The sequence below is a fragment of the Uloborus diversus genome, chromosome 1 (genome assembly GCF_026930045.1).
Source record: "Uloborus diversus isolate 005 chromosome 1, Udiv.v.3.1, whole genome shotgun sequence".
Lineage (NCBI taxonomy): Eukaryota > Metazoa > Arthropoda > Arachnida > Araneae > Uloboridae > Uloborus > Uloborus diversus.
The window spans coordinates 154195765-154221005 of NC_072731.1; the positions used below are offsets into that span (position 1 = coordinate 154195765).

The 25241-nt window shown below is 32.8% G+C and overlaps 1 protein-coding gene across 1 annotated transcript in view; it reads right to left on the reverse strand.

Annotated features, from left to right (window-relative positions):
* Positions 1–25241, reverse strand: part of LOC129216414 (CKLF-like MARVEL transmembrane domain-containing protein 8) — a 77165-nt gene that overhangs the window by 51297 nt on the left and 627 nt on the right. The gene's annotated exons all lie outside the window — the stretch shown is intronic.

The window sequence follows — 25241 nt, forward strand, 5'->3', positions numbered from 1 at the left end:
TGCGACACGTATAATGCTTCAAATAATCAGGTACTTTATTTTTATCTTTTCGTAGAAGCTTTGTTTCTTAGCACTCTGGCATTTGAACTCCTGATGAATATGTGTGAAAATATCTCCTTTCACGTTTAACGATATTTCTATGCCTGAATAAAGCAAATAAACAGAAATATTTTTTTCTTGTTATCAAAAATCCACCTTCTTACACAAGCATCCTTCACTAAATTGTTCCTAAATCCTCAAATTTTATAATTTATTTTACACAATATATTTCTTTTAATTATCTTACGCATCTTAATTTTGTACGAGTATGTTTTTTTTTTTTTTGTTTTTTTTTAAACTATAACGTGTTTACTACGCTTTTTATTTATTTGTATACTATTATTATTTTTTATTATTTATTTATTTTTAAATTGTGATGTTTTCAAACTTAAATTTTAACTTTTTATATTCGCGGCATCCTTTGATGGATTTTTAGTGATACAGTTTTGAATATTTTTAATTTCACAAACAAAAATTATGACGATCGCATTGATTATACGTAATAGTTGACCATGCAAAACATAAAATATATGCTACAGTACAAATAATATGATAATATCTTGAGTTCTTTTCGCTTTACTCATACGAAACGAAACATTCCTTTTCTCCCTTTCTTTTTCAGATTTTATTTATTGTTTTAAAATAGCTCCAATGTTTTAATTGCACCTTCTTTTATGAGATTTTAAAAATAGAAATAAAATATTTGGTTTCTTTTCAATAATCAAGTTGCCTTAATTAGTAAATAATCCTATGAAACTAACTAAAATTTATCCAAATATGTTTTAAAAAAAGAAAAACAATCCGACTCGATTTCAAGCAAGATTTTCTTTTTTTTTTTTCTTCTGAAGACATGTTCTCAAATACAAGCAGTAAAGCTTGCTTTGAAATTCTTTTCTGATTCAAACTGTTTTGTTGTTATTGTTGTAAGAAAATAATGTGGAAGGGTTGACCACAAGACACCAAGGGGGACACCTCCTTAATTCCTCTCTCAGCTGGGGGCTTTTAGTTGCATGCACAAAGTATCCTTCAGGGAAATAGGGGATTAGCCGCAAGTTTTGATCTTTTGTAATCATTTATCTTTAAAATACTTCCCACGCTTGAGCAACTGATATCTGGACACTCAGAAGGGATTTAAAAGTCATCGCAATTACGATAAAAGAACCGAAAAGCAAAGAGATGTCTCTGTGTTTATTGGTCGTTTTGAAGGGTCACAATGTATCAATAGGCACCGAAGAATACTTTTTATCCTCTTAGAAAATCATTCCCACAGTTAAAGGGTTTTTGTCCATTCTCACCAGCGTTTTGTCCATTTGCCCTTGCTCACAGGTTGGATCGATCAGTCAATTGCTTGAAGAATGTTTTGTTGAGCCCTTTTGAAAGGTAGATCATCTTACATTTAACAGTTTTGATTTCTTAAGTGTATAAAAAGAAAAAAATGATATACTGAAATAAAAGCAAAAAGAAAAATAAATCAATAAAATAATTAGTGTTATAAAAATAATTGCTTTCGTCCTATCCTCTATTGTTTATTATTTTCCCGTTATGTACTGTGTAAATTTAATGAATATTTTAGCACATATTAGCAACCTTGTATTTTTTTGCACTATTTAATTCAGTGCCAAAACACTAATAAAGCGAAGCGATTTTCGAATGCAAGCTGAACAGCAAAAACAACATTAAAATCCCGATAGCAAAATGGGGAGAAAAGCGCTATTACAACGTAGCAAAAAGCAACTCTGTTCGTTATCTGCGGCATGCGCGTTAAGGGTTTTCGGGCTGGTCATGGAATGGGTTAATAATAAACCTACCATAAATAACAAGCACATGTTATAGGCATAACACTTTTTTGTTTTTTTTAAAGGAAGGTTACTTTCAGTATTTTTTTTCCTTGCAGTGGTGTGCTTTCTGATTGGAATTAAATGGGGAAATTTACTTTTGTTTTGTTGCAAAATAAGCTTCGAATTATCCGGCATGCCGGAAAATTCGAATTTCCTGGCATGCTGGCCAACCTTGCTTTTTTTCCGCATGCCGGATAATGCGGGGTAATACGGTAATTATACAACCTTTGCACACTCCCCCCCCCCATTTCCTGGAAAAAATTTAAATGACACGTTTGGCTACCACCAACTACTCGCAATCAGCAGTCAAAGAAACGCATTTTGAAACAGCATGTATTATCTTATCATGTTAAAATCTGTTCTGCGTCTCTTTCAATGCGAGTTTATTGGGAATGTTTACAGTGAGCAGAATTTTCCAAACATAACAGCAATACAGACGTAAATTAAGATTCAGACGAAAAACCCTACAAAACGGAAATATTTCACAACACAAAAAACAGTAAATCGTGAAATTAAAACGAACTAAAACTTAAACAGCAATATTTCGCATTGCAATTTCTACCTCACAATTTAAAGGGGCGGCTCTGTTTACATTTTACTCGGGGTTGCTTTAATGTATCCAGGTTACCATGCTGTTTAATAGAACGCGCTCGTTTTTATTTCTCGTTTCGCCAATGTACTGTAATTGGTTTTGTTCGACGATCCTAACCGGTCGACCACTGAGTAACCGGTTGCTAACCGCTGCGTTCTATCATCTACCGGTTATCGCATTAATCTGTTGATTAGTTGATTGAAGCACGTGATCACTAGATGTCACGTTATCGGTTAACCGGTAGCTACCGGTTGAGCTCGTCGAACGCAAGCATTGAGAACGTTTCAAAATTCGCCGCGGGGAACATTGCGCGCCGAGCATTTTGACCCCGGGAATATTTGGCACAATATGCTCGGCGCCCAAAGTGCTCGGCGCCCAAAGTTCCCGGCGCCCAAAATGCTCGGCGCCCAAAATACTCGACGCTCAAAGTTCCCGGCGCCCAATATGCGGCGCCCAATCTTCCCATTTCGGCTCAAAAGGGCGATCTTTTACACTGAAAACACGTGATGCTAAAAATCGCATACATTCGCACATTTTTCTTCCTAATTGTGAAGCCATGAATAACCGTTTCGCGAAATGGGAAGATTGGGCGCCGAGCGTTTTAGGCCCCGGAAACTTTGGGCGCCGAGCATTTTGAGCGCCGGGAACTTTGGGCGCCGAGCATTTTGTGCGCCGGGAACTTTGGGCGCCGAGCATTTTGTGCGCCGGGAACTTCGCAAGCTCCACCTCCCAAAAACCGTTAAAGAGCGTTTTAGTCTCGTTCTCAGGGCTTCAAACGTCGAAAAATTTCCAGGGGCAATTATCAAACTCCTTGCCTTCTAACAGCATCGAAAACCGCGTATAAGATTGCTTTTATAGAGCTTCAATTTTGAAAAATGATTGAAACCCTAGCAATGCCAAATAATGACCCACATCACGTTTTTAAGACTTTAATTGCGAAAAAATTTCGGAAAATGCACGACTGCTTTCATAATGAAAATACTAAGATTCTGAAAAATTAAGGTGGAGCCCAGACAGCACATATCTCCAAACTACTTCCTGTAGATATCTAAGAGATAACAAGCTGAACATTGACCTTATCCAACAGATATCTATAGCATATCCAAATGTCCAAGAGGATATCCACCAGAGGTAAAAAGGTTGCAACGTCTGGAATCCAAGCGACGTCGAGATATCTCGATCTCCCTTGGATATGCTGGAGATATGGAAGGGAGGTTTTGGATAGCTCTTGGATATGCTATAGATATCTCTTTCATGTTCAAACGATATTATATCCAGATAGCTCTAGGATATCGTATAGTTATGAAATAGATATGCATTTTAAATCGCTTAGATGTATATGAGATATCAAAAACGATGTTCTCTGGATTTGATGTAGTTTTAAATATACTTTAAAGCTGTAAGTAAATTTACAGGTTTAAAAATCGCATATTTTTGTATTAAAAAATAAATTATTTATAAATATCTTCATTTTCAAGGCCCAATGCAGTTATAACAGCCCATTTACTAATATGAGTAAAAGTGTTGATATTTATAACTAACTCATAAGTTAATACAAAAAGTTATGATTTTTAAACCTGTAAATTTTCTTACAGCTTTAAAATATCAAACAAATTAGTACCATGTCTTTCACTGTATATTCTTACGAAAAGTTTTAATTTCCACAATATCATAAACGATGTCTTATTGTTCAAATAGTATGAAGTTGTAAAGATTTAGGGCTTTAGAAATCGAAGTTTTTTAAACTTATGAATAAGTTATTTATAACTATATACAATTTTACAGGCTCAATGCAGTACAACAGCCATGTTATTGATAGTTATTTATAAATAACTTATTTATTATTACAAAAAATTGAGTTTTTATATCTGTATTACAAACTTTGTAGTAATTACTTACAGATTTCCTTTTTTTTCCTTCCATATAAAGGATGAGTTTTCCCTCATTTCTCCTCCAATAAAAAAAAATAAAAAGTAATGATAACTGAAATAATAGCATTGTGACTGAATTCAGGTAATGGGGCATTCCAAGGTATTTGTGACATAGGGGTGTCCGTAACAAAACTTGTTAAAAGGTTAAAATTTTTATATATATTTAAAAAGCACATTCCAAAGGACACGCATGTCATATTTTTTTCTTCATTTACTTCATATTATTCATATAATCGCAATCAAAACATCAAAAATACAACTTTTAACGTTACGGACTCTACATTGAATTTTTCTTCAATAGTGACTTGAACCGAATTTCAAGCCAAAACTGGTGCTTGGGACAAATAAAGTAAAGGATTATCTCTAATACATATAATAATTTTAATCAAAAAGTGGATTCGTTAAAAAATTATAATTTGTGAAAATGGTGATTGTAGAGTCCGTAACAATAATTAGAAGAAAAGTTTTGTTAAAATTTTTATTTATGCATTTTATATCACTAAATCGAATATTTTCTAACTTCACCTATGGTGTTACAATATTCTAAAATAAGTTTCATGATTATTTAAATTCGGTATTTTTAATTAATTTTCTAAATTTGGTTACGGACTCTACAAAACGTTACGGACTCTACATTTGGCAACCGTTTCAACACAGTTCTTTCTTTACCAAAATGTTTGAACAGCCTGCACAAGGAAAAAAAAAAGTAGCCCTTTAAAGTAAATTACAACTTATACTTAAAAAAAACTTTGACTTTCAGAAGAATTTTAACTGAACAAGTAAGTGTATAAGGGGAGTCAGGGCACATTGGTCTGGCTCTCTACTTTTCTTATCTCATCATAAATTTCAATTCATAGTTTTATTTTCTACCATAAGTTAAATATTTCTCATCATCCCAGGAAATTTTCAATTCATTACCTTTTTTCCCCCATTAATATTTTAAGAGAACTTTGTGAAGTGAACCAATCTGCCACAGTCCCGGGGTCCCCACATTACAAAACCAACTTCTATTACAATTTTAATGTTAAATATTATCCAACATTTGTACCAAACAAATGTTTTATGATTAGAATCAAAAACCAAAGTTTAAAGATCAATATAATTAAAATTGACCAACATCTACTGTTACACTTTTTTAACAATCAGCACAATTTGTGTTTTTAGCAACTTTACTATTGCTAATACTGGAGTATTGCTTTTTTAATTGTTCTAAAAGTTTTTGTGTGTTTTCTAAAAGTGAAGCAACATACCCCAGGTACTTGGTCTAAAAAAAGTTGTCCTGATTTTTTCCCTACAACAAAAAATAAACTGCTAATACTTAAGAACTAAAAAAACTTATTTTAAGAGAGGAATTCAATTTATTGCTTCATTCTTCATGAAAACCATTTAAAAAATAAAGTTGCTTAGTTATGAGAGTTAATCAATTAAAAGTAGCAAAATAACAGTTTCTGAAATTTGTTCAAAATAACTGTACAATATGATTTCATTATAGGAATTGTAGAATTATAGGCGCTACTTTTTGTTGGTCATAAATTAAAAAAAAAAAGGTATTAAAATTATCAAGGCCGGTCTAACAAGTTCCAATTTACCCTATTATCTTATGGGATGTTGACTGATCTAGTGATCCCGAATTTCAGTATATTTCCAGTGTGACATTTGAAAAATTTCCAGTATAAAATACGAGTATATATTGTACAAAAAAAAAGAAAGAAAAAAAATCACTTTCACGTTCAAATAAAGGAACAAAGTAAGGCATGTCAGATGCCATTTAGTACATTAATATTAAGGCCATTAAACAAAAATATAAGATCTTTCGTGCCATACATGACTGAGACTTGACATTTAATTAATTAAATGCAATTATTTAATGAAGCAAAAAATGTTGCCTTTTTAAATTGAATTAACAGAAAATTTAACTTAACTTTAAAAATGCAATTTAAAAAGTATTGACTTAAAAACATCTTCTTCCTAACATGTCCCCCCCCCCCTTTCCCAAAAAAAAAAGTTATCCAGAAATTTCAACTTACCGAAGATGGTCCGGTATTGATCACTTCAGATAACCAAAGTTCTACTATAAAAGTTGAATTGTAAGTGAAATTTGCATTAAAACCTATCTTTTCTAATATCAAATTCAAGACTGAAGAAATAAACATATCACTTGGTCTGTTCCAACAAGAGGCCACCTTAAATCTGGTACCCCCACCCCCACCCCTAGAGCTTGGGTGCACCTGCCCTAAAAATCCCACAGACCCCCCTCCCCCATAACATCAAAAACCTCTCCCCAAAAATGAGAAAAATACCCCTCAAAACACCCCCTAAAAAAACTTCAATGGCACAGTCTGTGGCATGCCCCCCCCCCCCCCCAGGTGGGCACCTTTCACATATATGATGAAGAAATAGTCATAACAGTTTATTCGATCATTGTAAGTATTGAACAATGAGTAGTATTGTTGTTGTTTACACTCTATAAACAATAATTCAAACAATACTCGAACATGACAAATATGTAGAGTCCGTAACATGTTCATAATCCTGCAGTTCTTCAGTAAATAATTCCGTAAAAAATATTTTTTACCTTTTTAAAAAATATTTTGGTGCTAAAATGTATTATAGATAAACTGAGACATAGTGGAAAACCTTCATTAGGTAAGAGTAGTTATTACTTTCACAGAAAATTTGAAGATAGTTTAAGCAAAAATTTCCATGTCTTTTTAGTGTAGAGTCCGTAACATGCTATATATCTTCCTATATCTTTAGAAATTCAACACAAATCTAAACTTTTTTCAATGTTATGACATAACTACACACAGGACTAATCATTTACAAAAAGTTTAATTTTACTATTTGCACTAATCATGAGAAGGAGGCTAAAACATCCTTATGAAGTGTAGAGTCCGTAACAGCCAAATACCTTGGAATGCCCCTAATATGTTTAATTTTTTTTTTAAAAAAAAAGGTCTTTTAGCATAAAATTCAAGATTTATGTCAAACAAAGCAATAAACAATGTTTGCTTTTATGCTAGACAGTTAAAAACGTACTAAAGCAAAATTAAAAAAAAAAAAAAAAAAAAAAAAAAAAAAAAAAAAAAAAAAAAAAAAAAAAACTTCAAAGTAAAAATTACCATCTCTTTAATTTTATTTTGTTCTTGATCTCTCATTTTTCAATTATTATTTTCTTTTTTGGAAGTTCGCATATTTGGGCATTGGTTTTTGCAACTTCAATTTAATAAAAATTCCCTGCATTTTCCAGAGTTGTAAAAAAATTATCAACATTTCCAGGACTTTTGAATTTCCTGTACTCTCCCTGCTTTTTCAGGTTTCCCTAACCCTGTATAATCAAATTATGTACATTGTGTTTGGAACTGTAATCTTGACTTCATTCCACTTTTTGAGAAGCTGAAAAATTATATCGTATAACAATTATAACATATAAAAATTATATTTTATGACAAATATTTTAGTGAAAAGAATCCTTTTATTAAAAATTTAAAGAAACCGACAGAAATAGCACAAAGATCTTTATTTACATACACATAAACAAATACTGTACATAAAAAAATTAAATAATAGATTGGGAAGCATCTACAGCTGGGCTTGTAGCTATCTTTGAATTATGCCTGGCCTTCGCAAGACGCATTAAGTTAGCTATATGCTACAAAAATAAGCGAGTTTATGCTAGAAAAAAAATTTCAACCGTTAAACCATTATGTTAGTTTTGCTAAAAAAGAACATAGTTATGTCAAAAACATACTATAAAGATTGAAAAGAAATGATGCTAAATAATTGTTCACCTACAAATTTTATTAATACGAATTATTAAGCAAAGAAAAGCATAAAACCACAGCTAAAATTCAAAATAATTAGAATGCAAATTAAACCAACGTATATCAAAAATATATGCATAATAACATGAAGAAATAAACTAATACAAATTAATACATAATACAAACTCAAAGTATTGAGCACAGCGATCGCTTGCGTTCAAAACAAAGCACAAGAAGGGTTAGAAATGCCACGGAAATATAAGTTCGTTGCTTGAGGCACCTGGGGCCCTGCCCCTTATCCTCTGGTGTGGTATGTTGATAGTTCCCCGGTTGGGGCCATGGCTTTATTTTGGCGCAGAAGATGGTTGCGTGGATGTACGAGAGATGTGGCTTCCTCTAACGGGAGTACCATAATGGTTAGCCGAAGGCTCTTTAAAGTAAATTTCAACTAAAGTTCTTCTTTATTTAAATAAGTTTAAGTATTATTTTTTTTCGCTTCCTACATATTTTTTTAAAGTTTTATACTTTTTTTTCCCCGTGGGGGATTTCTAGGCTATTTGAATGAATAAAAATAAAATAAAATTAAGACAATGATAAAATGTTGATAAGAAATTTAAAAAGAAAATAGTGAAATGAAAATAGATAGGAGCATGCTCCCAGCCAGAGTGTAGCACAATAACTAGAGTCGAAACGAGGTATGAACCCGATAAGGGATGCACTTACCCCGTTTCGAAATTGAAACTAAGCTAGCAGAGCGCGAGGCCTGCGAGAATTTGCCGGATCCAATGGATCGTAATTTGGAAGGTTGTTAAGTAGTGGATTGCCAACACGGGGGATGTTGTAGTGAAATCTCTTGGCGAGCTTTTTGCAAAAGTTGTGGGGTTAGAAATGGCGTAGCTGCTCGACTCTAACTGATTAACCACGTTTTGTAAAATGTAGAGAGCACGAGACCTCAAACGTTTAAGTTACAGTTAATTAACACTATGCCACCACATTTCAGTGCAATAAAAAATATTGTTTTTTAATAAAACATGAAAAATAAAACAATTTCACGCAGATGTCTGAATGTAAATAAACCCTACAATATCTATAAGTCAAATATCTAGGAGATATCTTGAAAAGATATGTCATAGACGTTTGCTATGTAACATGGAGGTTATCGAATAGTTATCTACAGGATATCCAAATATCTATATCTGAAACATGTAAAAGTCTGGATATCTCACAGATATGAAAAAAAAAAAAAAAAAAAAAAAAAAAAAATCCAAATCCACGATTTGGATATACCCAGATGTCCAGTGGATATCCGAATATCCATATCTAAAACATGTAACAGTCTGGATATCTGGTAGATATTAGAAACTCCAAATCCATGACTTGGATATTTCTGGATGTCTGCCAGATAACTAAAATATCCAGCAGATATCTCGATATGTGGTGGATCTTTTTGGATGTCTAACAGATATTTGTGGTTGTCTGGGGAGCGTTTAAATCCCTCCGCCTCTGTGTCGCTGAACATCTCTTTAAAACTTCGTTTTTTTTGGGACTTCAGTTTCAAAATAGCTTTTGGGAGAGAGGGAAAGCCCCAGAACCGCCCTGCCCGAAACATCATCGAAGATAATCTGAAACTACGTTTTTATAACTTCAATTTCAAAAAAATTGGGAAGAGTTGAGATCGATTTGTCTCTATCTAAAAAAAAAAAAAAAAAAAAAAAAAAAAAAAAAAAAAAAAAAAAAAAAAAAAAAAAAAAAAAAATCGATCGTGGGCAACTTTAAAAAGTCCCATTCCTTTCATCACTGTAACGTACAAATATAGCCTATAAATGGTGTTTTTGAGATTTCTAAAAATTCCGCAGAGCATAAGGCCCTCCCAAATTTTTCCTTCTCGTATAGCATCACCAGAGATCGCCTTAACTGCGTTCTTAGGACTACAATTTCAAACCATTTCCAGGGGAGAACCCTCCTCCCCCCCAATCACGAGCGAGAATTTTTTGAGAATGAACTTCTAAAACTTGTTGTTGTTGTGCCACTGGGTGACAGTGTGAAGCCCTTGCCCCACATCGAAAAAAAAAAAAGAGATCAGGGCACTGTTGTTCCCCGTTCCTCCCAATACTGAAATTACAAAAAAGAAATTAAAAAAAAGTGAGAGAGGGGAGCTGACCTTGGTTATATGGACCCCCCCCCCTCCATGTTCTTTCTTGGGTGCCCAAGTACCCCCCCCCCCCCCCCCCCCTGTCAAATTTGGTCGAGATCCGACGTATACGGTGGATTTGTAAAGAGAACATACACAAATCTATGCATATACACATATCTATACTAATATTATAAAGAGAGAGGGCGGATTTTTGTGTGTTTATATGTTCGAGGTAATCTCCGGAACCACTACACCTATTTGAAAAATTCCTTCACTGTATGAAAGGTGCTTTCTTACTGAGTAACATAGGCTATAATTCGAAAAAAATCCGATAGTTCTTTTTTTTTATTCCAATTTAGGCCCAAATTTCACGTAAATTGCCTATTATAGGGGTGAAAAATTACTTGCACATATTAATATTATGTATCGTTGACGTAGTTTATAGCAATGTCTCGAAAGAGAAGCCTTGAAAATTGGCTCAATTAGAATCGCTTATATTTCCTGTTCTAATTAATTGAGAAAAATGGAACAAACATCATCTTGCTTGGGAAGGAAAAACCTTTACAACGATATATATAGTTTGAGGGGGGGGGGGATTTTTTACCCTCTAATTGGGCGAAATTTTGCTTAATTAGTTAATTAGAAAAAACTAATTCGAAATTAAAAATTTCGACTTTGAGGTGCACGGGCCCGGGCTACGTTCAAATTTTTGGGTCAAGTTTCAGGGATGTAGGTGCTATGGAGTCTTCTGGCCATCGGATACAAACAAACACAGTCACCTTTATATCGATAGACTCAGTACCCACCATGGGTGCAAGTTTGGTGATGTGTTAAAGACGGAAAATATTTTTAGCCCCTCCCCCCCCCCCCCCCCCGGCGCATGTGTGCTTGAGGAAAAACGTATGTGCATAAATGTTGTAGATTTTAACAATGCCAGTTTTGAAATTTGTGTTTGATTTGATTTTTAAGCCTATAAACTGTAATATTTAAACGTTCTGATATCGTAATTCTAAAAACCGAAAAAACCGCCAATAATGGGGGGCTTGGAGGCTCCCACCCAGAATTTTTTTTAAATTAAAGTTCAAAAACGCAATGGTAGGCCGCTTTGGTAAAGTTCAGGGAAAAGAGAGCTTGAAGGAGTCTTACATCAATTATTTCAAACTAATAGTCCCAAAATCACAATATTGGGTGACCTTCAAAAATATTAGAAAAAGAGGTGGGGGGGGGGGGGGGCGCTCTGAACTCTCCCCGAAATTCAAGCTTTAAACACGAAATTGTACTCCATCTTTCATAACGTTTATACGCTTTTTGAATGCATTATCGAAGGAATGGAGTTCAGGACTCCTTCGGCAATATTTCGAAATTGAAGTTGCAAACACGCAATTTTAGACGATGTTGGATAATGTTAGGGGTAAAAGCGTTTGCGGCTCCCCGCCATTAGTTTTTTGCCAATCGTAAACATTTTTATCGCAGGAATAGAATCGCTTGGGACATAAGATTTTCACTTTTGCAACATAAATCAGTTCTGATCGGAAAGTCTACCCAAGGTAGCACCAACAAACCAGAAAAGAAGGAAAGGTGGCGGGGAAGGGTATGGGAGACTAATGATAATGAACTGGCACCAATCCCCCACACAGTCTTCATTTGAAAAAGAATTATAAGATAGCAGGTGGTGAAATTAGCAATAGAAAAACCCGCTTCAATGAAGTAGATATATTTTTTAACGAGATACACTTTTCAATATTCATTAATTAAAAAAGAAGGAGGGGAACTGAATCCTTACCCCAGGCAAGGCCCCCGAATCACATCCCTCTTAAAACACTCAAATATAGCCTGAAATGGCGTTTTAAATATTTCAGCATCAAGAAATTTTCGGAAGAGAACTCCCGAACCCCTTCCTCTGAGTTCACCATAACTGTCCTAAATTTGAATTATTAAGGTTTCAGTTTCTAAATTTTTTTCTAGGAATAGTACCCCCTTTACCTATAAACATGACTTACGACCACCTAAAAATTTTAATACTTCAATTTCGGAAACTTTTTGAAAGAAGCTTCCTACACCCTTTCCCTTTAAGTCATCCAAAGATAGCCCAAAACAGAGCTCTTAAAATTTCCGAAACGGAAATATTTCGAGCTGGGCGGCGGAATCCCCTCCCCCTCCATATCTCATTGTGTTTACTAAAGGCAGTGTAAGTTTGTGTTTAAGATTTATTTTTCTATTGAAAGAACAACTCCCCTCCGCACATCACCAAAGGCAACCCTAAAGTTTCAAGACTTCGATTTCGAAAATGTTTTGAGACAGACCCTTGATTCCCTACTAACTCTTAACTCACTCAAAAATAGCCAAAATAGCATTTCAATACTTCAGCATGGAGAAATTTTCTAGCATGTGGACGCCCTTTGCTGTGGCGTAAACATTTAATCTCGCCCGCAATCACTTTCAATCGGTGATTCAGATTCAACTCTAAGACATTTTAAGACAGCACATAATTTTCATTTATGCGTGCAAAATTTGCAAAAAAAAAAAAAAAAAAAAAAAACCCGAAAGGATGATTGAAAATAGCAAGAAAAAAGGCTAAATTTTTAATTAGAGACTATTTTTTCGAAAATTCAGGGAGAATAGCGAGCAACTCCGCGATCTGCAATGCAGTGAGTTGGAAATAACAGAGCTATACCTAAAAAAAGTCAAACGGCGCGAGTCTAAAAGCCACTCCTCCAAAAGCATGTTGCAAACAAAACAAGCCCATGGCGGAAAATCGCGAGAATGTCGATGCAAATTCGTGGTTATGAAACGGTTCAGTAATATTAAAGCATGTTTTTCAAACACCCAAATTTTCTTTTTTAAGTAAAAACTGAAAGAAAGTCATCGAATTTCTTTCCGTCCCGATCTCCGTCTCGGACATTTTGTCCAAGACGGAAATCCGTCCTGAGACGGAAGGTCTTGCACCCATGGTACCCACACGGTCATGCCCGTGTTAAAAATTTAAAATAAGTCCGTTTAATATAAAAAAATCTATACTCCCCCCGTTTTATGTCAAGTTCGCCTCCTACGGTGGTAGTTTAAATAAATTTGGCAGAGGTTTTACTTAACCTATATCTATCTTTATCTTATTTTCTATACATATTTCCAGTTGTGTTTAGTGTCATTCATTTTTTTATGCCAAAATTGCCGCTATTTACCTATACAATGTATTTCTATTTTTTTTAATCCATCTCCATTTATTTTACCCCCCCCCCCTCTTTTCTAATTTAAACAAAGATCATTCAAAGAACTGCGCATTATTCATTTAATTTAATAGTGCAAAAAAAAGCTATCTCCTTGTTCCCCGCAGTATGCTAAAAGCAGCGTTTGCAAAAAAAAAAGAAGAAGAAAGAAGAAACACAACCAGCTATGGGAGATAATCATCCCCATATAGATAATTAGATATAAAGGTCGAATGATACCTTTTGTATAATATTTAGACCTTTACTTTTAATTTTTATCTTGCTAAAAACCCTTGCCGACACTCAACACAACGGGATTTATCAATCAATTGACCTCACAGGTGATCAAGTTGTAAGATAAGATGTGGTATTTGTGTTTGCTAGACATTTTATTACAATTTCTATCACCCTGTCTAGGCTGATTTATTATGCATAGCTTAAATAAGCCGCTTTAGTTAGTTCCTTCCGAAAAAAATCTTTCCATTTATGGTTTAGCGTATCAAAGTACTGAGCACAGTTTGTTTCCGCGAGACACAAGACACCAGATGAAAGAGAGCCCTGCTACGTAATGTTTCCTATAGTTTAGTATACCACAACATAGAACTTTTTATAATCATAGATTTTCTTCTTAGGAAAATTCGAATCTAAATTTCAAGTGCAGTGTGGAACTTTACGTTTTTTTCAGCCGTTGAATTGATAGAAGGTACATTTGTTTTTTTGTTTTGTTTTGTTTGAAAATTTTAATTTTCTTTAAACTCATAAATGCACCCTTTTTAGATTAAGATCACAGAGGCAGATAATTTTTCTTTTTTTTGAAATTTTAACCACCACTTGATTTTTGAGTTACAAACGGAGAAGCAATGAGAGCCAAGGAAGTTTTCAGATTTAAGTCAATTTCGATGTTTTAGAAAATTCAGTGTTTTTAAGAGAGATAAATTAGAATTGATGTTATACTGCAACATCAGTGAGTTGCTTTCAATGTTTCTGCAAAACGTTTGAAAATTGATTAACTGAGAGGAAACTTAGTCCTTGAACCTCATAGATTCCCTAAATGTCATCAAAGTTGCCTTACAATAGCATTTTTTAGGAAATTAATTTTGAAACACACAGCTTAGGAATCTTTGGAACTCAAACTCACCCCCATCTCATCAAATGTCATTGAAGATCGTCAAAAATTTCGGTTTGGGGACATTAATTTTTAAAAACTGCCGGAAGGAGTTCCTGAACAGGATTCCTTCCCATTAAGCCACCTCAAGACAGTTATACGTTTTTATGACTTAAATTTTGAAAATTATCCAAGGAGAATCTTATCTTTTAGCAGATATTAAAATTCGTTCGTGTCGCTAATTCTCGTTTACCGTATATACATAATGCGATTCTCCTGGTTTGTGCGATCATATTCTAATATTACCCCCCCCCCTATATTTATTATATGTGCGTGTTAGTGAAAAATAAACGACTAGACTTTGACATTGAAATGCCCTTGTGATAAATATTATGAAGAATGAGCAAAAACTCCTTTGTGACTTGTCCCAAAATTCCTGCGCTTGGTCTAGTCCAGCTAATAGGCAGACCTGATGAACATGAATATCATGGTGGAATCTTGTGATATAAAAATTAAAAAAAGCAGACTTATTTAAAAAAGAGAAAGGCAGAAACATTTCTTAAAATTTTTATTGCGTAAAAGTCATGGATAAGTAAACTGGGGAGGATGAAGTTTTTTCTTTCATTAGGTAAATGGAATGAATATAAATGCTTTCAAAAATCTTAACAATCAATTTTGTACACCATATATTTTCCTTTAAAATGCTGTTTTGTATATTAAAAAGTTCTCCACAAAGAAACTACAGCAATGAAGACTTTACTGCAAAAGAAGGGTGCTCAAAATTTCAAGAAACCCATAATAAGTATACAAAATATCTAAATGACTCAAAACTTTTCTTTTTGTTTCTTCTTTGATTCACTCCGTTGCATAACTAACTACATTGAGAACATAGGAATCTTTTTTTGTATCAATTGCCCCCCCCCCAAAAAAAAAAAACGAGCTAGGGTTTTTTTTTTGCAGTAAACCCTTTAATTGCACTTTAAATATAAGAGTGATATGTCTCATTTTCCACTTCAGATACTATAAAATACATCTTTACAGCAGTCAATGTTTTTTTCCATTATATAGCATATATGTCAATACCAAAATACAAGCAGAAAAGTTAGGACACTTTTAATGGCATGATAAATGTTACTTTATATAAATTGTAACACACATTAACACAAAATTGCTTCATAAAATTTTTCTTTCTTTCTTATGCTTACAAATGGTAAAATTCTTGTGACAAATTTTTATGAAATTGAAATATGAATGCTATATAAACCCTTTTTCAAATCACTGAAGCTATTTTACTTTAAAAGTGAAGGCACAAGATTAGGCCTTAAGGCCTGAATGTGATGAAATATGAGCAGTGATATTTCGACATTTTATGCACTACATAATACTGTGATTCCAACTCCAACAGAGCAGTTTATTGTCAAAACATACTGATTAAATGCAGATATGAATTTCCAATTTCATTTTAAATGTGTAAGAAAATAGCACAATGACAAATCCATGATAAAAATGCAGAACTAAAAATATTTACTGGAGACTTAGCCACTAAAAAATTCAAACAATTGCATAGTACATGTGAACTTCTTTTAAAATGATAAATTGCTTAGCTTTAAAAAAAATTACATTTTAGTTTTCTAAAATTATAGGCATCATTAGTGTTGTTTTATTAGTATTAGTTTTTAAAAGCCTTAAAAATATATATTATATCAACCAAAATCAACTTTTTATACTCTTTAGTATTTATTTACAAATATTTTAGCTTGATTAAGTTTTCATTTAACTAATGAGGTAAAAATACAAACTTAAAAAACAAAAAAGCTTACAATTTTTGGACATTTTCAATAAGCTATCCTATTCAGTAATGTCTATTTAAAATATGTTTTCCTTTTTTTTCAAGCACTCAATGTTTCATCATAAATTCAATATGTCTTTTCTCCACACTTTTTAGGAGTTTCTGTCAAACGATCCTTGGGTGGCTATTACACAATACAACTTCAGAAAATATTACATATTTCACCCCAACCAAACCCATGTACCACGGTTAAAACCACAAAACCAGCTTGCTAATATTTTATGTCTGAACACATATCAAAAATAAAATTAAATACCAACTGTTTATTAAAGTATACCATTTACAGCAACAAATAAAAGTTTTAAAACTACTTCAAACTTCTTTTATATTTGTACTTCCTTATAAGAATTTTTTTTCCAACACAAAAATATACATCAAAATGAAAATAAATGCGCAGTGAAAAAACAACACAGATACACTATCATTATTAACTCCTTCAACTGCAACATCCTATAAATTAAAGGAATGAAAAAACAATTTAACAGTTAATAAAATGATGAAAACAAAAGATGAGGTCCTCAAAATATGATTGTGCTACTCTTATTATAAAAATAGAAGGTGAGAGATGCTTCATAAGTATCTGCAAAGGAAAAAAAAAAGGCTAAAATGCTTGGATATTAACACACGAGTTAAATTTTTAACTAAATAGTAAAACACACGCACAAAAGCAATTAGTTTCACAAAATCAAAAAAACAAGATCTTTTATGTGTACATTTGCACATTGAATTATATGTTTTAGTAGTGACAAAGTTAAAATAAAAAGAACTTATTTCGAAACAGCAAGTAGTAAATCAGATCAGAATCTAAAAATAATTAAGTCTCTGGATCACATTTTCATTTTGGAGCAAGTCCTTCAAAATCAGCTTTTTCAGAAACATATCTTAATTTAGATCTTTGCAGCCTTATAAGAATTCTATTCTTGGTGTCCTGTAATCTTCAATAGGTTAAGTTTTATGAATAAACATATTTCCTTAGAGAGTAAATAAACATTTAACGGGGACATACAAATTAAAGTTAACTTTAAATTAAAAATTGAAAGAAGAAATATAGGCTGTATAGTAAAATCTATTCACACAGAGCTGTATAATGACTATTTTTTTTCCTCAAATTTTCAATTTTAATTCTATTGGCTGCTTTAGAATTAACATAGAAATTAAGATCAAATTCAATTTTTGAATGCTTCAATCAAGAAATCATGTAGTTATTTAATCTCATACTTTTTAGCTCAAACCAAGCCTATAGAAATAGACTTAAGAATTTAAAAAATGTTTTTACATTTTGAAATTTACTTGAGGCGTGACTTTGAAATTTAAAACAAATTTGCTAGTTACTTCTTGGGGGGGGGGGGGGGGAAACGCCATTGACCGGTTTTAGTATAGATCTAATGCACACAAAGAGAATAGCTTACATTTACTATTATACTTTTAAAAACGCTCAAATATATGCTTGCTTAAGTCCAGTCTTGAAATTAATTGTAAAATTTATTATTAATTTATTTCATTTTGTTTTTTGGCAAACATTAAAAAGTGGAAGTATAACTTTATAATTACTATTTTTTTATTATTTTTGGCAACAATTAAAAACTGGAAGCAAAATCCAGGGATTATGACATTGTTTTTAAAAGTAAATATTTAAAACCAGTGATGTACAAAGCAGCCCCGCAACCCCAGAGCAAGGGGGGGGGGGGCGCAAGAGAAATGAGTGTGCACGTTCTGGAAAAATAACATTATGTTAAAATTATATTTAAAAAAACGTAGGGGGAGGGGGGAGGGGAGCGTCGAAGTCTATGTATGTTACTGTTTGAAATATTACTTCTTTCATAGCTTATGAAAATTTACTTGTAACCTTTTTGCCTAATTAGGTTCCTTATTCTAGGTCTGTTGCTTTTTATTGACACCCAAGCAGTTTCTAAAATCTTTTTTACCCAAAACCAAAGGTTTATTAATAGGTAGGGGGAGGAAGGAGGGTTATTTTTCAGCATAACCCTCCCTCTAAATGGTAGCAGGTATCTGCCCCACAACCTCATGCTCTCTAAACTAAATTGGCATAAAATTCAAGATGCTTGTCAAACAAAACATTCAATTATTTTTGCTTACATGATAGATATTTTAATATTCACTCAAAAAATAAAAACATAAAAAAAACATTTAAGCAAAATTGCAATTTTTAATTCAATCGCTATATATATTTTTAAAATTTTATTTTTTATTTTTTGGTAGTATACATATCTGGGCATTGCAACTTTCACTTAAGAAAAAGTGACATTTCCTGCAACTTTCAGGTTTTTGAGAAAATTCTCAGGATTTTCGTTTTTTTTTTCTTGGGGGAGGGGGGGTAGTTTGCAATTTCCTGCATCTTCTGTTTTTTCAGGTTCCTCTGTGACATGGCAACCCTGATATAGTACTTATTTTAATTACTGATAGACTATAAAACAAACTTATGATTACATTTGAAAAAAATCTAAAGTTTTATAAATTAAAGGATGTTTTGAAAACTGTCACTATTTTAAAGAAAAAATTACTTGTCAATAAGGAACTGCATTAACATAAAGAGTGCAAGCACATTTCACAAAAACAGGAGCTTGAACATTACAATACATTAGTGTCATGTCATTTAAGATCAACAGAACTAATTTTTGGCAAATCATGTTGTAAAACTAGGAAAAACCTAGTAAAACAGGAAATATTTTGACACATTTTTTTCCCCCCACTATAGAAAGTTTTTTATAGCTTTAAGATTTAGTTTGTATTTTTAGGATACAATATTTCTTTTTGGTTCCAATTTAAAATATAAAAAAAAATCATCTGATCTATCAACTAGTTCTAAGCCTATCCTGACTTTTAAGATAAATAAATACTTTGTGCAGAGACATAAAAAGGAAACAAACATAATTTTATCACCTAAAATTAGCATATAATACTTTGAGATGTTTTGGGGTTTCAGGGAACTCTTTTTTTCAATGGAAAATAGTGAGCTTTTGGACATCCAGTAAAAGTTTTTACCAGAAGTCTTGACCCTGACATTTCTTCCTATGTGAAATCTTGAAACTTTTCCCTGTTTCCCAAATTGATTAGCCACCCTGATAGTTCATCATAAAAACTATATGACAAAAATACTCTTGACGGCTCCTTACAAAACTTAAGAAGTGAATAATTCTAATTAACAAAATGAGCACACAGCATGAATCTTGGATTGTATATATTTGAAAGGCATAACAAATTTCAGGAAACAACAATAGTAAAGTATTAGTTTTACATAAGTAGATAAATGAAAAAACAAAATAATAATAATAAAAATAATAATCACAACATAAATATGTACAGTAGTAAAAAATATTAAATGGATGAAATGCAATACCTACAAACATTTTAAAACCTTTTCCTCTGCATTAACCCAGTTTAAAGCATACAAGGAAAGGAACAAAATACTTACTATTTTAATATGTGGGATAGCTAGGTCCAGTTGGAGTTGACATGTTTTCATTTGCATTTGAACTTGATGTAGTCCTTTCCCCTTGGGCAATATCACCAGCTCTCCATTTCCGAAACTTAAAAAATGCTTCTACCCCAAATATAACCATTGCTACAAATCCAAAGAACTAAAAGGAAATTAAAAAAAAAGGGGTAAATTTTAGGATACATATTTTTTTTAAAAACTATTTCCTATGACATGCAGCATAAAAATCATGCAAAATAGCAACACTTTATAATGTCTCAACCAAGCAATCACACAGGATGTGAGTAACAGTTTAGTCATGAAAGAGGCAATCCTCTGAAAATTGGACCATTACAGACCCATTACAGTGAAGTGTTGCTTTAAGGTAAAATGACTAGTAAGAAGACAAATAGCTTTTCCTAATACTATTAATTAAATACAATATCCGATGATGTTAGAAGAAATGATATCCAAAGGTAACCCCATAAATATCTTGAATTTAAAAATCCTACAAGGTACACACTCAATTTGAAAAATAAAAGTGAACAGGTTTTAAAGAAGTGAAATAATGTTTACCATGTGTGCTGTGGATGTATGTGAAGAGGGGGGGGGGGAAGCGCCCGAGTGAATAATTTTATACACTTTAAAAATACACAAAACAGTTTATTACTACATAAAGCCAACCAAATCGGGTGCCCCCAAATTTTGTGGCAAAGGGGGCTTGTTACATGCATGCCAGGGGAAGAGGCTTATGTTATCCATTCCTTCACTACATACATTAAACAAATTTTTCTTCATTTAATCGCTTAAAAATTGTAACATGAAAAAGATTGAAACATGAAGACAATATGCTAAACTACGGAAGTAGGGTTCATAAGTTTCAGGGAGGAAAAAATTCAAGCAATTTTCAACAGTCAAAATTTTTTTTTTCAAGCATCTATTACAGATTTGTACTTTAATTACCATGTGCAGATTTCATTGAAAAGCTCAGTTATAAAGAGAAGCAGGCCTAGTTCTGTAAGTTTCATCTTCAAAGTACAATGACAGCAGCTTATATGAATCAAGTTTGTTCTAAACAGTTTTCTCAATTAGTAATAAAGCCAAGTTTGACTGTATGTCTGTATTTATGTCTGTGACGCGCTTAAGACCGAGACAGTTCAGTCGATTTTCATGTAATTTAGCCCAAAATTACTTTGAAGCATGGAGGTGTGCACCTCAAAGCATTTTTTAAAAATTAGATATATTTTTCCTTCAAATACTTTTTCTGTAATCATTACATCTTTACTAGTTGGGGTTGAAAAAACTCAAATATTTCTTTGATTGTATTTAGTTCATCATTCTGAATCTCTAGTTTTGGTTCTGAAAGTTTTAACACTTCAAATGGTTGTATTAATGGAAAAAAAAAAAAAAAAAAAAAAAACATAACATAAAAAATTTTCATTACAGCAGCAGCCCCCCAGCCAGGGTCAGTCTTGCCATGTGCAGCAGCAACACAAGCAGATATGAAGAAGAATACACACCAAATACCAGAAAATAGTGTTTCCTATGCAAGAAAATAAATAAAATATTGTTATGAAACATATCACATTTGTGTTGATTTAATAAAGATTACACTTAATAAAGATTAAAATAAATAATAATAAAAAAAAATAAATAAATAAAAATAAATAAATAAATAAAATAAATAAATAAATAAAATAAATAAATAAATAAATAATTACAACAAACATTAGAAACATAACTGTTGTATAAGAGTTGCATGCATTTGAATCTGAATACTTCAAAGAAAACTATAAGCAAGTTTAAGAGTGAACAGATAACAAAACAAACATTTGAAATCATTGAATAAATAAATACAAAAAAGTTTGAAAGCAGTTGATGTCCACCAATGCATTTTACTTACAAATAACACCAGATATTTTCCTATCTAGAATGAAATAAAAGCAACTTGATTTATTTTCTCTTACATATATATATATTCCCTTTTTATTGGGGATTCAAAGCTTAATATCTTACAGGGGTCGATCCAGTGCCAAAATTGGGGTCGCTTTACGGCCCCTTCACAAAATTCTGCGATGGCAAAAGCGGCCCCATTCACAAAATTCCGCGTCGCAAAAGGGGCCCCATTCACAAAATTCCTCATCGCAAAAGCTGCCCCGATCATAAAATTCCGCGTCGTAAAAGCAGCCCCTTCACAAAAATTTATAAAAAGGTAGCCTTTTTACAATATGTTTTAACTGCAAATGTGTACGCATCTACGCGGAAGCCTACCCCTCTTCCACCTTCCCCCCTTCTTATCTTTTTGCCAGCTGTGTGAGGTGTTTTTGCTTGAGAGCGTAATAGGGGGGGGGGAGAGGGACGCTTGTGATTGGTGGCTTGTTTTCAGGAAAATCCTAAATTTTACTTTGATTACGCAATATATATTTAATATTAATTTGTGTTGAGTTTCAAAATCCAATTCTAAAATAACGTTACTTAAAATAAAATTCTTTTATATGCTGTTTTTATATTTTTATTTGTTTTGAAGATCTCGATTTCCTTACATCCGCCATGGCAAACAAATTTTTCGCATTTTTGATGTTTACTGTACCTTGTTAAGAGGCAAACAAATAATTTTTTTAAATATATTTATTAACATCATTAAATTGCAAAGTTTAAAACGAAATACCAACTCTGTAAGAACGGCAAATGTCAAAAAATTAAACGCTGAATGCTGGTGCAGTATTATTTTGGGTTTTAATTACTTTTAAGTTTTTCAAACACATACATGGCATCTTTAATGAGTATTTCACTTCTGTGTTAAGAAATATGTGATATCTTTGAGTCTATTCATATTGCATTTATTAGGAGTTATCATTACGTTCAGCAGCATGTGCAATTTTCATTGCTCCAAAAGTATTTGAGAGGGGCAAACAGGAAATCTGTTGTGAGACTTTCACCTTAAGAAAGTGTGCCTTGCATATGTATATTTGTAAAAAACAATAAATGTAATGTATGTGTCAAATTACGAATAAAATAACACTAGAACGACTGACATTTTCTGTATACCTAGAAAGACTGAAGGGGCCAGTGTGGCCCCTAACCCATTTTCGGAGTGAATTCTTTTAAAAATTCTTCCTGAGAGAGTCCACATGCCTGATACACCTTCTTTCATGACTAAATAAAAACTTAGTACTTCATTATTTTTAGTTTTTCTCTCTATACTGGGCAAAAGGTTGAATTAGTTTTCCTTTCTAAGAGCAATGACCACCGTTAGGATGGTAAGCAGTCAGTACTGTTTATAGCATTTGGATTTCCAACCGGCTGCATAAAGAGGAAGTTACAGGTTAAACTAGAGTGAATGGCTTTTTTTTTTATGCTACAACAATTGGGAGAAAGGAAAAAAAAAATTATTTGTCAAAATGCTTAGGGGCCACTGTGGGCCCCTCCCGTCTTTCTTGGTATAAGGATCAATATTAACAGTACTATGAGCCGAATGATTAAATGATTAAACAAGCATTCAAATAGTGTCATATAATGAAAAGTCAGGAAATTCCATCAAGTTCCGTTAGATATTATCCGAGTTAATAAACAACAAACAACCGCGAGGGGCCACACAGGCCCCTCCGTCTTTCTAGTGTTAAGGGTCTTACTTCCCCCCTCCGCCCAGCGCCTTTTCTCTTGACAGCTTTCAGGTATTCTTCAAGAACTTGCAATCACGCCTGAAACCTGTCTAGGGCTTTTCTCTTAACGATACGACAGCTAAAAATGCCTTTAATATCTTTTCCAAGAAAAAAATCCCGAGAAGGTCTTTTTTACAAAAATAAAGAAAATTCACAAAAATATTTTGCTTTTTCACAAAAATAAAGAAAATTCACAAAAATATTTTGCTTTTTCACAAAAATAAAGAAATTTCACAAAAATATTTTGCCTTTTCACAAAATGGGGACCCAAAAAATAAAACCTGGATCGACCCCTGTCTTAGTATTATTAAACTCTAAATTCCTTTTTTTTTATAAAATAGAAAATCACCATGGTATGACATATGCAAATTGCTACTTTATTAGAAAAAATTTCCTGTAAAATTTGAAATGGTTCAAATTGATATATATAAAGAGAGAGAAATGTTTAACATTGACTGGGAAAAAATTAAATTCATCATATGTTTCAACACAGAATACATAAAGTCAAACTTTGATGTCTTGAACCTCCTTATCTTGAAAGAAAAACCTAAAAATTCTTTATGTATTTCCCATAGTTAACTCGAAATTCTTGATATGTTTGAAATTTTTGCGCAGAAGCAACTTCAAATTGATATATTTTCCTGGCAATTTTTGCAACAGATACAGTTTCGGAGACATCTGCTTGTAGTTTCTCTTCCCCTTTTCCTGGAAAGTTTAAGAATATTGAATTGGGGTGAGATAACAGGGTAGTGGGGGATGAGGGTTGTTGTAGGCTTCTTTATCTCAGTATTTTCCTAAAAGATTTGACTCTTTGTACTTTTCTTTGGAAACGTGCCCACTTTGAGGACAGAGGAGAATTTTTCGTAGATCGAGTGAAATAACAGAATTTTTTTAAAAATACATTGCTGGCAACCGCAAAAATGGGAAGTTGAAAGCCAGTAGAGAATCACTACTTAATCAGCATGGTCATGGCCGGATTAACATCTATTTACGCCCTAGGCCAAACTTAGAGATTACGCCCCACCTGACATATCCAAACTTAATTGAAATCATAACCCTCCCCCCCCCCAGCCATTCCCAGAGGCATAGTAGCATCTAGTATGATAAGTGAAAATTTAATGCTCCCCTCTGTTTGACAAAATAAGGGATGGGATTTTTTCTTTGCTTTTATTCAATGATGTTCAAATGTACGGACTGTTTGCTTCTGTTATCAACCCAAAAAAACAGGCAAAATAACACTTAACTCCTTAATTAATTTTTTATGATCGTATAGCTTTCGTGTTTTCCAGTCCGATAACCCAGTTCAAAAATATTTCCTAACTCATAAACAAGCCAATTTACCAGACAGAGCCAAATGGCGTCACGTGGTGGCGATCCGCAATCTAATTGCATCGTACAATAAAAATCCAAATTGAGCTAAAATCCAAATTTATTCTTAATTATCGTAACACATGCTACTCAAATATATCACTATTTTTCCTAAAGAATAAAAACCACGTGGCATAGTGAAACATTACACTTTCGTAGATTACAAGGAAAAGTTTAATTAACATAAATGTATTGGAATTACATGAAACCTTACACATTGACAAAATTCAATTATATCATAGCCTTAACATAATAGGAACAAATTGGTCACCAATAATATGACAAACACTTACTGTTCGTTCACTGCATCCTTCGTAATG